Raw genomic sequence first — 13605 nt, forward strand, 5'->3', positions numbered from 1 at the left:
GCCGCGAGCACCCACATGTCTGTCCTGGTGGTTTTGTTGGGGAAAAGCCCAATATGTGGTCTCAGATGTGTTCGTTTCAGAGCTTTGTTTTCATACATTTTATTACTTGCGAGCTGGTTTGTTCATAGATTTTTTTTTTCTAAAGATCCTTATGAAATTGAGCAGCTGGAAACCTCATTACCTAAAACACACAACTACAACAAGGCAGAAACGTGTAGTGCTATGCTTAGGGTGCATGGTGTTGACCTATTTTATAGCAAAGGACACCTAATTATGAAGTTATTTTCATACTTCGGTAACTAAACCTCCAAAGAAAGGACATCAAGTGGACCAACTTTTACTGAAGGCTGCTCATCAGCAAATGGTTGTTTAGTTTGTAGTGAATGGCTATGTCTTTCTTTATTTATATAATTTCCTGTTGGATAAATTGTGATTTCTTACTGACTACGGGCTTTGATCAGGTTTCCTCTGTTTTATTTTGATTGTGCTATTGATAGATTGCAAAGAATCTCTATCATCTCATTTATTAGGGGCATAGGATTTAAAAGTGAAATTCAGTGGTGTGTGTCATGTGATATTGAAAGGCCAGCTACGCAGACTAGTATCCACTCCATTTCATTAATAATTTATTCTAGTCAGTATTTCCAACAGGACAATGAAAATACCCAGTTATGTCTTTGCTATATGTGTATATCATGGAAAAAAACCACAGTTCTGAAATAGGGTTGCTTCAACATACATTTTGCACATGTCCAATGCACCATTTGACTGCTAAATTTTATTCTCTGGAGGAACCGACTTGTAAGAATCTGGAGACAAATTGTCATATCACTTAAATCCAAAGTTGAAATGATAATTTAAAACATAATAAATTGATAAACTATTAAGGAAGCTCAAAAGCTGAGGGCCAATGCTGATCAATGTCAATCCTTTCCCAACAAAGGAATATATGTTGCAATCACTTTGATATATTTTAAACTTATAAAACATTTTTATTCCATGTACAGATACATATGTAGATAGATAGATGATAGATAGATAGATGGATGGATGGATGGATGGATGGATGGATGGATGGATGGATAGATAGATAGACAGACAGATAGATAGATATTCTAATATATACACGGCCCTTTCACCGGTGTAGATACACTCAACCATGGACTTTGAAAGAGCTTATGTTTGAAAGAGGAGATAATAAGGAAGTACGTAGAGCCTACTGATTTTAACGCAAGGTGTAGAATAATATGGGCCATAGATGTGCTTTTCAGAGGAGAACAGAACTGTCAGCTTGAGGGGATTAGCAAAAGCTTCATGAAAAAAAATCTTAAAGAATGAGTGGAATTTTAAAATGCATAAATTGAAGATTTTCCCCACATCCCCTCTCTTCATACCTTTGGTGCTGGTAGTGGAGGATGGGGGCACACCACAAGGAAGGAGCCCCCCCGCGGTTCGTGAGCTTTCTCTGTCATGTGGCGATCGGCATGGGTGTGTACAGCTCCTGTCCAGCAGGGCACACGCATGTCATAACACGGGGCATATAGACAAGGTATGATTTGTATTTGTTTGTAGAATCAGTGACTATGGAACAGAAAGCTGTAGCCTCTGAGTACAGTCCTAAAGGATGCAATGGATTTTAAAAGGTAGAATTGTTGCAGATGGACAGAGGCAGTCACGTGAGGGGGAGCAGAGGGAGCAGAGGCAAGAAATTCAAAGACCCAAGGCAGGTGGTAACTGTGTGAATGCTGTACCTGCCACATGGAGGGGATGAGAGAGGGAAACGTTGAAAGTGAGCATGCATCAAAGAAAACTCATTCTTAGAGCTGGCCAGTTTTGGATCCTCTCTAACCATGTAAACTTTTAGTTGAGAGGCACATTTATGTAACAGTGAATTTTACCAATTCTTAATAACCCTTGGATGTCTTTATAAATTATTTCAGCTTCAAGCGTCTGGTATTTTTCACCCTTTAAAATGATAATATTTAAATTCCAAAAGGTAAAAAGTAACTTAAGAAAGCTATGGGAGCATGAAGACGGAAGACATACAGTGAATACATCTGTTGCTCAAATGATATCACTAAAGAAAAAACAGCGACCGCACATGGGGGTGACTTTCACTGGTTCTTTGTGTGTTCGTTGGACCAGACTAGTAAGTGTGTACAGATGAACACACTGAGGCAACGCACATGGCATGGGAGGTCTGCTGAGTGGTGTTCAGCTCTTTCACTAAGGAGACAGGGAGGAGGTTAGAGCACCGAGCCTGATGGGGGCCGCACCAGCTTCCGGCAGCTGCCGAGCTTCCGCTGGCAGCTGACCAAGCAGATTTGATGTCCCCGCAAGTGGTACCAGGATTATACCTGGCACTGCCAGGGAGGTTCTGGGCTCTTCTTATCTGATGATAACCAGGCTCCCATCAGGCACAATTTCTTTAATGTTTTACTGCTTTTATTTTCCTACAGATAATTTAGGGGGTACATTAAAGTGCAGACAAACCCACACACACGTGTGCATTACAGAATGCACACACCAAAACCACATGCTCTCTCAGTAGTAACAGAAGAGTAACAGCCATCATATCATTATCCTTTATTTTAATCCCTTAATGGCCCTAAAAATGACATGTACCCCCACTCATGTACACACACACACACACTCACACACACACACACTCACACACACACACACTCACACACACATCTTAGCCTGTACTAACACAGGAAAACCATCACAAATGAGCTAAAACTACCTATTCAAAATGCAACAGGACAAGAATAACAATAAAACATGGGCACCTTGGCCAACCATTGAGGAAAACATTGTATAGAATCACTCAAAAAGGGACAAAGATTTCTCCCCAAACAGTTGACTTTAATCTTTTACAGACTAAATAATTTCTCAGTATTGTCATAATATATTACATAAAAATGGTAACAAGTCTACTCTGAGGTGGTAACCACTACTTCAACTACCTACCAGCAGTAGCTCCCAAATGAAAATTCTATTGGGGAAAAAGAGGAATCTTACTTTTCCTCGACAAACCATATGAGATGGATGTGGGGAGGGGTGCAGAGTGACGTAATCAGTAGGGGATGCTCAGGGGTTGGACAGTGAAAAAGCCTCTGGGATTGCACCCAAAGCCGTCTGGTCCTCCTGGTTCTAGCACTTCTAATTACTGTGATTTGGGACAAATTGCTTTACTTCTCAGACCCTGTAAAATAGGAAGAAAAATGCCTTCCTCCCAGGGTTATGAAAATTACATGGCATGATACATGTGAGACTACATTGTGAAACAGAAAGCACTCACCATACGTGTTCTAACACGTACAAATACTAAGTGGTCCTGCTGGTTGGAGAGAAAGAGAAAACATATATACTGATTGTGCTGTGTACAGGCTCATTTCCAGAAAATCGTTCTGAAGAAGAAAATGAAAAGGTCATAAGACAGGAAAAAGGAAGAGGAAATGTGACTCCCCAGATCCACGGGGTATTTTCATCAGCCCTGTAATGCTCATCTATGGGAATGTGCCTTCGGAAACTCTGAAGGCCGGTGTCTTTTCCTAACCCTGGCTGTTTAACATAATCAGCAAAGTGTTTGGGAATTTCAAATTGAAAAAATAGTTGATAGATACAAAAGAAATTGCACTGCATTAAGTAAAAATATTAAGTGTGCTCCTTTTTCTTTTTTTTGTGTGTGAGCTACAAATATTTCTAAGTTCAATAATTAGGAAGCCGTCTGCCGGATCAAGTGATATCAGGAAGTAAGGCAGCTTCTCAGATGAGAACTCTGGACTCTGGTGTTGGGTTTTACACCTCATCTCTGCCGACAGGGTCTGCTGTCGGGCGCTCACTCTGGGCTCACTGGGGAAGCTGGAAACCATGCACTCTCTGCGTCTCCTGTCTGGGAATTTTTCTTAGCGTCACTCCAAGGCTTTCATAACCTACTGCTCCAAGAACAGAGCAAATTAACAGTGAATACCAACCCTCCCTTTTTTGGGGACTCAGACATGAGGAAGCTGTGGGCAAAAAGATCAAGCAATCAAGTGTGGAGTGAATGGTCAGGTGAAGCATCCGTCAGATAGAAGCACCACCAGTGCAAATCCTTCTAGCTTTCTTGGCATTCTTGCTTCTGGTTATACATTGTTCTCTCAATTCTAGTTTATTTTTTTTTACCAAAAATTACCCAGGAATAGGGAGCCTATACATCAAACAAGGTGAAGGACCCCAGGCAGAAAAGACAGAGGGACTGGCCTCTGTTTTCAAGCAAATTTGGTGACACCCCTGACCCCAGGCCCACCAGGGGGTGCAGAAGTCCGTTCCTCTACACCAGGGGCCATTTGCAATCTGGGGAATGTGTTCTTCTATGGTAAGAAAACAGCTCCAAAATCTGCTGGATCTCTCATGCGGGTGAGCCGTTCCTAATGTTTCTCCCAGGTGCCAAGATTGTATCTTCCCTGCCAGCTTTCTACCACCAGCTGGTCTGAGTTTGTGTGTTTGCAGGAGCACTGATTTCTGCATGGATCTGTGGCCCATGGCACACAGACAGCTCTTTTGTCGGCTTCCCTGCACAGGTCCTTTCTGATCCCCGCATGCGTCCTGAAAGGGCATCCCTATCAGACAGAGCTGGTGTTTCAGTTACTCTTGAAATCTAATGCCTGCCACCCAGCCCCCAGAGCCAACCACAGGCTCCAGTGCAGCGTAGGCCCTGCACATGTGTTTGGCCACCACATATAATTGCTTAGCAAAAGGAAAAAAAAATTGCTTAGCTCTGTGCCGACACATGGTAGGCTCAGACCAAAAGCAGCTGCTGTTGAGGTTGAGGCTGTTAACGCTGTTGTTATTTTCATCACCGTAATTCCTAAATTACGGCTTCAGACCCTTCCAAACAAGACAAACCAGAAGAGAACGTGAGGTGTTCCTCATTCAAAAACACCAGTTTACATATTTTCGCAACTTTAGAGTCCTCCGGCCTCTCACTTCACTTTGTCCCACACACATGCACACTCTCGTAGCCCTCGCCCTTCCCCTCTGAAGGCCAGTGGTCGAAAGTATCTGAGGCTCTCACGGGGCTGTCTGCGAGTACTAGCAGAGGACGGGAAGAGGCACGGAAAGGTGTCGGGGGCAGCTGTCCGCTGTGGAAAACCCTCGAGGGCTGTAACATTGTGTCGAGTGGCGGCTCCTTCCGGTGCAGCATCTTGTAGCCTATCTAGCTATTTGCATGTCACTTCTTAAGTGAGCCTGGAATTCTACCAGCTCAGGATTCTTTGGGGTTAATACGGAATCTGTAAAATGGGAAGGCTAGTCTACTAGCCACAATTGGTTGCTGGCTCTCATCTCAATGTCCCTCCTCTCCAGGGTTAAGGCTGTGTGCCCAGCATTCATATGTTGGCGTGATAACGATTAGTGTGTCAGAATGTGATCTTCTTTAGAAAGGGGGTCCTTGCAGATGAAATGAGTAAAGATGAGCTTTTATAGGACTTGGGTGGCCCTTAATTCAATATGACTGATGCCCTTATCTAAAGGGGACATTTTGACACAGACCCAGAGGCAGTGCAGCCATGTGTAGACAGACACAGAGGTTGGAGTTTGCTGCCACAGCCAAGGGAAGCTGGAAGAAGCAAGGAAGGACTTTTCTGGAGAGTCTTCTGAACGAGCATGGCCCTGCCAAAACATTGATTTCAGGCTCTGGCCTGCAAAACTGTGATACAATCCATTTTTGTCATTTTAAGCCACCCGGTTTACAGTGCGTTGTTACCGCAGCCCTAGACAGCACCGAAACACTAGTGATCGCAGACGTCTTTTGCAGTCTTGTGCCTCAGGAAGGCTCACCACAGGCTTGCTCAGTGTCTCCAGCAGGGAAATCCTAGTCTGTCTAAACCAATGGACACGAACTCTAGTCTGACCCAACCGAGGGCAGCCTGTTCCCTCTGAACGTAATTGATGTAAGGATGGCACGTGACCCGGTTATGGCCAATGAAATGTGAGCTCTTCTGTGACATTTCTGGAAAAGATTTTGTTATTCTAAATAGAAGGCTCTGCAAGAGATGCTCATCTCTTTTAATTCCTGACCCTACCTGGAGGTGACACCTGGGTCTGTGGCCATACAGAGACGATGGTAGAGCCACGACGAGCAGAAAAGTGGAGTTTTAGCCCCACGTACTGCATCTGAAACCCCACACTCGCAGTCATGAGATGGTGGAGCCCTCCCTCGCCTTTTCTGTGTAAGCCAATATGTCAGTCAGGGTTTTCTTACTTGCACCTGGAGACATTCGAACCAAATGGGTAAAGAGACAGTGTTATCAGCAATTAATAGGGCTTAATTCAACCATACGCTGCTGTCAGACGGGCTGAAATAGACCTCTCTGAGGGACAGAAGACTTTTATTTGGCTTGAGGAACTATAGGGATTCATAAAGCTGGGGGTTGGGGTTGGACGGGTCTGTGGGAGGAATGACATTTGAGGATCAAGGGCAACACGCATGCCTGGGGCACCTTTGGTGGCCCACACACAGCAGGGAAGCCAGTACCTGCTGGAGGGAAATGGCAAACACCAACGGCATTTTGTAATGTTACTGGGGCTGCTGCTCCTCTAGGAAAACAAAATGTAGTTTCTCCCCTTACTTGCTGCTTCTTCCAGGTGGAGGCTCCCTCTACCCACCAGCCGGAAAATTATTTTTGCCAGTTTGCGGTAATCTCAGTGATTTCCAGGTTCCTCAGTTGATTTAAGATCCTTCCTCTCCCATGGCCTGTTGCGGGCGCCGGCATAAGTGCTCTGAGTCCCCAGTTAGCTGTCACCCTCCATGCTGGCCTGCACGGAGAGGCTTGCATTCCCATCTGGTCCCTGGCCATGGGGTCACTTCCTAGATGCTCACAAGAGCCCGCTTTTGTCCTCTGGCTGTCCCTGGTCAGATCCAGCCATGCGTTCACTCAGCGGTGCTCACTGTGTCCCCTGGTGTCAAGGACTGTTGTAAACACTGCATAGTCAGTGAACGAGACAAAGTACTAGTCTGCCGTCATGGGGCATATGTTTCCATGGGGAGAATGACATGCAGTGGGTGTGTTATACAAGGCCCGGCAGAGAACAGAATGAGGAAAGGAAAGGAGGTGTGCACGTGCTTGGGGGGCACGTTTCAGGGCAAGTGCAAAGCCTGACATTGAAATCGGTTGCATTTGAGGAGCAGCAAGGAAGCCATTGTGCTTGGGGTGCAGTGAATAGAATGAGGCTAGAGGGCGAGGCACGGGCTAGATCCAAGGTCAAACTCTGGACTATATTTTAGTTATGATGAGAAGCCATTGGAGGGTTTTGAACGGAGAAAAGCATTGTAACAGCTATAGCTACAATTTCTTCTAAAAGTTGTCATTCCTCATCTAATTCTGACGATAACACTCGTAATTCTGCATCATGTCTGACTTATTGGAGGAGCAGGGAGTCAGGAGCCCAAGGAGGGACTGGGAATGTTGCCTCGGCCTCGGGTGTCCCATGTGGTCACTGATTGTGTTTCTCATGCCCTGTAGTTGGAAGGGCCACCTTTCAGAAACCCAGACAGACCCCTGCACACCCCATGCTGAGCTATTAGGACCACAGACTCCTTTAGGGGACCCTTGCCAGTGACTAGCTCTTCTTCTCTACCCCACCCCCATCACCCATTTCTCTAGGGCACTAATCTCTCTGCATTGTGAGTAACAGTGGGGCTTTGCTTTGGGGTTAATACGTGTGTGTGTGTGTGTGTGTGTGTGTGTGTGTGTGTGTGTTTTCTTCCAATTACAGTTGCCATACAGTATTACATCAGCTGCCGGTGTACAGCAGTGATTAGACATCTATGTACCTTACTTGGTTTACTGTGTAGATGGGCAGAGGAAGGTCCCGTGGCTTTCCCTGGCCCTTCTCATGTGGTAGTCCTCACTCAGCAGTCTGAGAATCATGTCAGTCCCTGAGTTGATCTGTTCCAACTCTACATTCTGGAACTGAGGAAATAATCACTGGGTGGATTTAAAGATCTGTTAGGTCCACTGTTTCTGGACCTAAGCTGAACCGCGTCAATCCCCTGACCGACATACTCCGCTCTGATTGGTGGACCAGGGTGGTGTTTGGGTCTCCAATAATTAGTGTCAATTCTGGGTCAGTGCCCCACATTTGAGGAGTCATTTTTCTCTTGCTGCTTCTAAGATTTCCTCTTTCTCTTGGGACTTCAGAGTTTGGCTGCAATGTGATTTCCTTTGGATATAAGTTGACTTGGGTTGAGGAGCTTCTTGGGTCTGTAAGCTGATACCTTTCTTCAAAGCTGAAAAGTTTTCAACTGTTATGTCTTCTAGTAATGTTTATTTTTGGTCCTATTATCTCTTGCCTGTCATTCTAGGACACGTTAGTCCACTTCATGTTGTCCCAATACCAAGATTTCTGATACTTGGATCATTTTCCTTCAGTCTTTTTTCTCTCTCATCAGATTGCATATTTTTTCACCTACTTTTACCATTACTGACTCTCTTCAGCTCACTCCAATATGGATTAAGTTCATGCACCAAAGTTTTCATTTTAGTTATTTTACTCTTTAGCTCTAGAATGTTATTTGGTTCTTATATCTGTATATCTTTGCTGGATTTCCCATCTGTCTATTAATGGTGCATATGTATTAATTTATGACAATGGACATATTTGCAATAGCTGTTTAAATCCTTGTTTGTACTTGGCAATATCTGAGCATTTTCTGGTCAGTTTCTATTGTCTGTTTTGGTTTCAGTATGGGATACGTTTTTGTTGTTGTTGTTGTTTCCTATGTCTGGTATTTTGTTATGTTTTGTTTTGTTTTTTAATTCAATACTGGACATTCTAAGGGATGCATTGTAGAGACTCTGGTTTCGGTCTTTTCCTCCAAAGAGTGGCTTTTGTCTTAGCAGTTAGCTAGACTTAAATGCCAACATCAGTCTCCCTTACTGTGGGCAGCAGCTGAAATCTCTGATCAGTTCTTTCAGCCTCCAGCTCCTGGGTTTATCTGGCACCCCCTGTGGCCTCCTGCATTGCTCAGTAACCATCCAAGATTTGGGCAGATAGCATATGCAAAGTTGGGACATACACCCTCTGTGACTCCTTTCTTTCCATGATATCCCCCTAATGTTTCTAAATCGGAGTGCTTTCCTTTGGGGTTTTTCCTATTTTACACTGTATTTACCAAGTTATTCACTATGTCAAGAATATTAATATTCATATTTGTCATTTAACTGTTTAATACTTAAGGAATTTATTGTGATGGAAATTATGAGTGAGAGTTGTAAGATTTTTCACAAATGGTCAGTCAGTTGTCCTAACATTGTTTGTTAAACATTCTTTTCTTGCCTTAATTTGAAAATGCCGATAATTTCATTTTAGAGAAAGATAATCATTGAAATGAGCTGTCATGTCAAACTTCCTGGTTTCTCTGCCGATTAGTAGCTGTGTACCTTGGGTAAGTTATATAACCTCTCTATGCCATGGTTATTTAATGCTCAGATTACTTCAGAGTGCTGTTACAGGGGTTGAGTTCATGTAAAACTAAAAACTTCCCAGAATACAGGAATGACATTGCATCCCTACATCACACCATATACAAAAACTAACTCGAAATGAGTTATAAACCTAAATATAACAGCTGAAACTATAAAAGCCTTAGAATAATTGGAGTAAATATTTGTGTTCATGAATTGGCAATGGTTTCTTTGGCATGACCAAAAGCATAAGCAATATAATGAAAACTACATAATTTGAACTGTATAAAAGCTAAAACATTTTTGTGCGTTAAGAAAATAAGACAATCTGGAGAAATGGAAAAATTTTTGTAATTCATATATCTGATAGGAGACTTATATTTAGAATTCTCACCACTCAATGATAAAATCACAAACCACCCCATTAAGAAATGCACAAAGGATTTGAAAAAACATTTATCAAAAAAAGACACACAAATTGACAAAAAACACGTGAACGTCACTAGTCATTAGAGAAATGCAAATCAATAGTACAATCAGATAGCGTTTCACACCCATTAGGATGACTGAGTTAAATAAAAACACGAGTGTTGGATACGGAGAAACTGGAACCTTTGTGCATTGCTGATGGGAGGGTAAGATGGTGCAGCTGCTTTGGACAACAGCTTGGCAGGTCCTCAAAAAGTTACACAGAGAGTTACCATATGACTTATTTCTACTTCTAGTTATATACCTAAGAGATATAAAATACATGTTCACAAGAAACTTGTACATGGATGTTTATATAGCTGTACTAGCCATAATAGCTAAAAAATGGAAATAACCCCAAAGTCCATCAATTGGCCCATGGATTAACAAATATGGCATATGTACAATGGCATATTATCCAGCCATATAAACAAATGAAGCAGCGATACATTCTACAACATGATTAAACCTTGAAGACATTCTGCTAAGTGAAATAAGCCAGACGCAAATGACCATATATCATATGATTCTATTGATATGAAAGATCTAAAGCAAATCCATGGAGACAAGAAGTAAATTAGTGGTTGCCAGGGGCCAGGAGGCAGTGGAGCGTAACTGCTAATGGGCACTGGTTTCACTGGGGTGATAAAAGTGTTCCGGAATTAAACAGTGGTGATGGCTGCATAACTCTGTGAACGTACTCAAAACCACAGAACTCCATCCTTTAACGTATGAATGTTATGGTGATGTGAGTTATACCTCAGTATAGCTATTGTTTTAAAAATCCCAGGCTATCTAGCAACTTCGAATGGACCTGTGCAACAATTGTTGAGTTTGGGTTTTGAAGTCAAGTCCCGGTTCCTCTGCATTTCACTTATGTAAATTTGGGCAAGTTCTCCAGTTTTCCCAAGCCACATCCCTCGTCTGTAAAACAGAGAGAATTGCGCATCCTGTATAGAGCTGTGACGATTAAGTGATGGTATGTTTTGACTGCAGAGTGTCTTCCGAAGATAAGCTCTTAACTAGTGGAAGCCTCTGTGCTGGAATCCTGAATGCTGATGGATTCACCTGCACTGAGTTCTTTCTCAATGTCCACACCTGAATCATGCGGTTAAATGACTGTGTCTTTATAACATTACATAGGATGGAGCACGACCCGCCTCTCCTCGCACCTCTCCCCTCCGGCCCTTCCCATTACTGTCGCATTTTCCTTGCTCTGCTCCCACGTTTATTCTTCCAGATAAACGTGTCTATTTCAGAAACAACCATTGCGGGGTATTTAAAATTTCACTTTTTATGGAATTATTTGGGATGCGGGACCCATGTCTTTACAATGTTGAGTCCTCACAACCAGAAATAGGAAAGTGGCTTCCATTTTCCATTTTGTCTAGTCGTCTTGTATGTCCCTTTAATGGAGATGTACAATTATCTCTATTTGGGACCTACACATACTATTTTTTCCACAGAATGTTGAACGTTGCGTGCTATTTTCAATAGCTATTTTAACTTTCCCTTTTATTTGTACAGTTGAAGTCCAAACTCTTAATAGGTTTACATTATTCTAAGACTCCTAATTATGTTTGAATGCTTTTGCAGCATTAACAGCCTCTCAGTGAGATGGTCAGTGGCGACAAGGCTCAAAGATGCCTGCAGATCAATTTCAACAGTAGCTGCCTAGTTCTTTCATTCATTCAACAAACATTTGCTGAGTTCCTACCATGTGCCAGGCAGTCAGTCAAGCATTTGAGCTGGGATTCCCAAGTTGCTACCTTCCCACCTCATCCCTGTCAATGCCCTCAGCCTTAGCCCCCCAGCCACACATGGGTAGTGGAACAAGTGGGGTTCATGCTTGTCATAAGAGAGAACACATACATGCCATGGGGACCAGTGGGGGCCTCCATAAGAAGATGTCAGAAAAGATGTATTGTCCACTTCGGCTGGTGTTAGAGTGATTTTGGAGAAGGGTCAAGGAAGCAGCCGTTGGCTCTGGACTGGATGCTGTCGGGAGTGGAGGTAATTCTGTGACTGGACATTTTAATGAATCTTATCTATAATGGAGGAGGGATGGAGCCAGGCCAGAGCTGTGGTTCCTAAAGACTCAGTCATCACTCATGTTAGCCAGGAGAGCAGATGTTTGGTCATTTTGTGATTTGTTTAGACAATGTCACGCTGCTGTCTGTGTTGAGACACGATAATGAAGTGGACTTGTTTTATCTTCATTCATTCAGAGTAGCCTTGTCTGATGTTGGTGTTTTGTGAAATTGTTTACACTCAACAAGAGAATACCAAGGCCCATCTGGAAGTTTCCAGCCAGCTACTGGACCTCAGACGCTATTTTTCTCCCTCTTGTTTCTCTTAATCATTGCTATCACATCACTGCTATTTACGTAATTCATCTTGAATGGTTGCAGAAGACAATGGAGAGCTCTGTTTAAGAATATCGAAAGAAAAGCAGGGACACACTAGACGGTTTTACTGCAAACTCAGCCAGAGCAAGAAATAAGCTCTTATTTAAATCCCCACACTTCTAATCAGTTGATTCTAGCACCTCAAGCTAGGAATTCATATGTCTGTATCTATCCATTTAGCTGCTGATTTTAAGAACCACCCTGGATGAGTACAGCCTATATCCACGCAGGCAAATAAGAAATAAGAGCTTCCTCATTCTGAAGCTGTGGTCCTCTGATTTTCAGCTCATTCTGGGGGCCAGAACTGTGACTATAATTGTCAGTGTTTCATATTACATGCTGAAGGACTACGCAAGATTATATAAGCACGGCAGAAGCATTGATTGAGAATGGCTGACTCAATACTCTCATTTTCTCTAAGGAGAACCACAAGGAAACAGTCTTCATCTGATTCTAATGTTAGTCTGCTCTCTAAGGAATTGGACAGAACCCTTAACTTACGGGCCCAAACGCATCACCTCCCACTGCTGTGGCCTGACCCTCCTCTCTGGGTGGTGCTGTGGGATCTGGTCCATGCTGAGAAGTCCCCATCTTGCTTCCTGCCCCTTAATACTTAGCTTTTATATTTGCTGAGAGTGGAGTCTTTACTGTTAATGAGAAAGGAGAAAGCCATGTGCATTCCAGGAAGAAGGCACAGCCAGTGCAAAGGCCCTGAGGCAGGAGAAAGCTGGGTGTGTCCCCTCAGCGGTGCTGCTGGGTAGAGAGAACACAGTTCAAGGAGGAGAGGATGAAGTCCTTACAGACCCATGAGGACTTTGCACTGCACTCGGGGTGAGTGACACCGTCTCTTCTTCTGTCCTTCCTAGCGAGTTTACCTGTATGTGTCAGCTTTTCCTTTTAAAAATGAAATTATACAACTTGGATTGGTTTGCTTGTTTTTCTGTTTGTTTGCTTTTAGTTTACAATATACCGTAGTTGTCTTTCTAGTAAATATACTTAACTCCCTGCTGTTCTTGCTAATGGGGGCACCATATTTCACTGCTACATGGTCTGGCTTCTCTTTTGTACACATTCTCTTATGGGACACTCAGCTTGGAACTGATTTCACGTGTTCATGTCCTCTGAGAATAACATTCTCTGGCCTCGTAAGTAGTATGTTCTCATCACTGTTTGCCTCAGTGAGAACGCAGGAGAGAATGAGCAGGGAAGCTGAGCCCAGACCCTAGGGGGCCTTGAGGGGGAAGTTTGAGAATATATATTTTTAGGTTTTCATC

The 13605-nt window shown here is 43.2% G+C and overlaps 1 protein-coding gene across 2 annotated transcripts in view; it reads left to right on the forward strand.

Annotated features, from left to right (window-relative positions):
* DSCAM (DS cell adhesion molecule) overlaps positions 1 to 13605 on the forward strand; it is a 639047-nt gene that overhangs the window by 449565 nt on the left and 175877 nt on the right. The gene's annotated exons all lie outside the window — the stretch shown is intronic.

Source organism: Rhinolophus sinicus, linkage group LG01 (genome assembly GCF_036562045.2).
Source record: "Rhinolophus sinicus isolate RSC01 linkage group LG01, ASM3656204v1, whole genome shotgun sequence".
Taxonomy (NCBI): domain Eukaryota; kingdom Metazoa; phylum Chordata; class Mammalia; order Chiroptera; family Rhinolophidae; genus Rhinolophus; species Rhinolophus sinicus.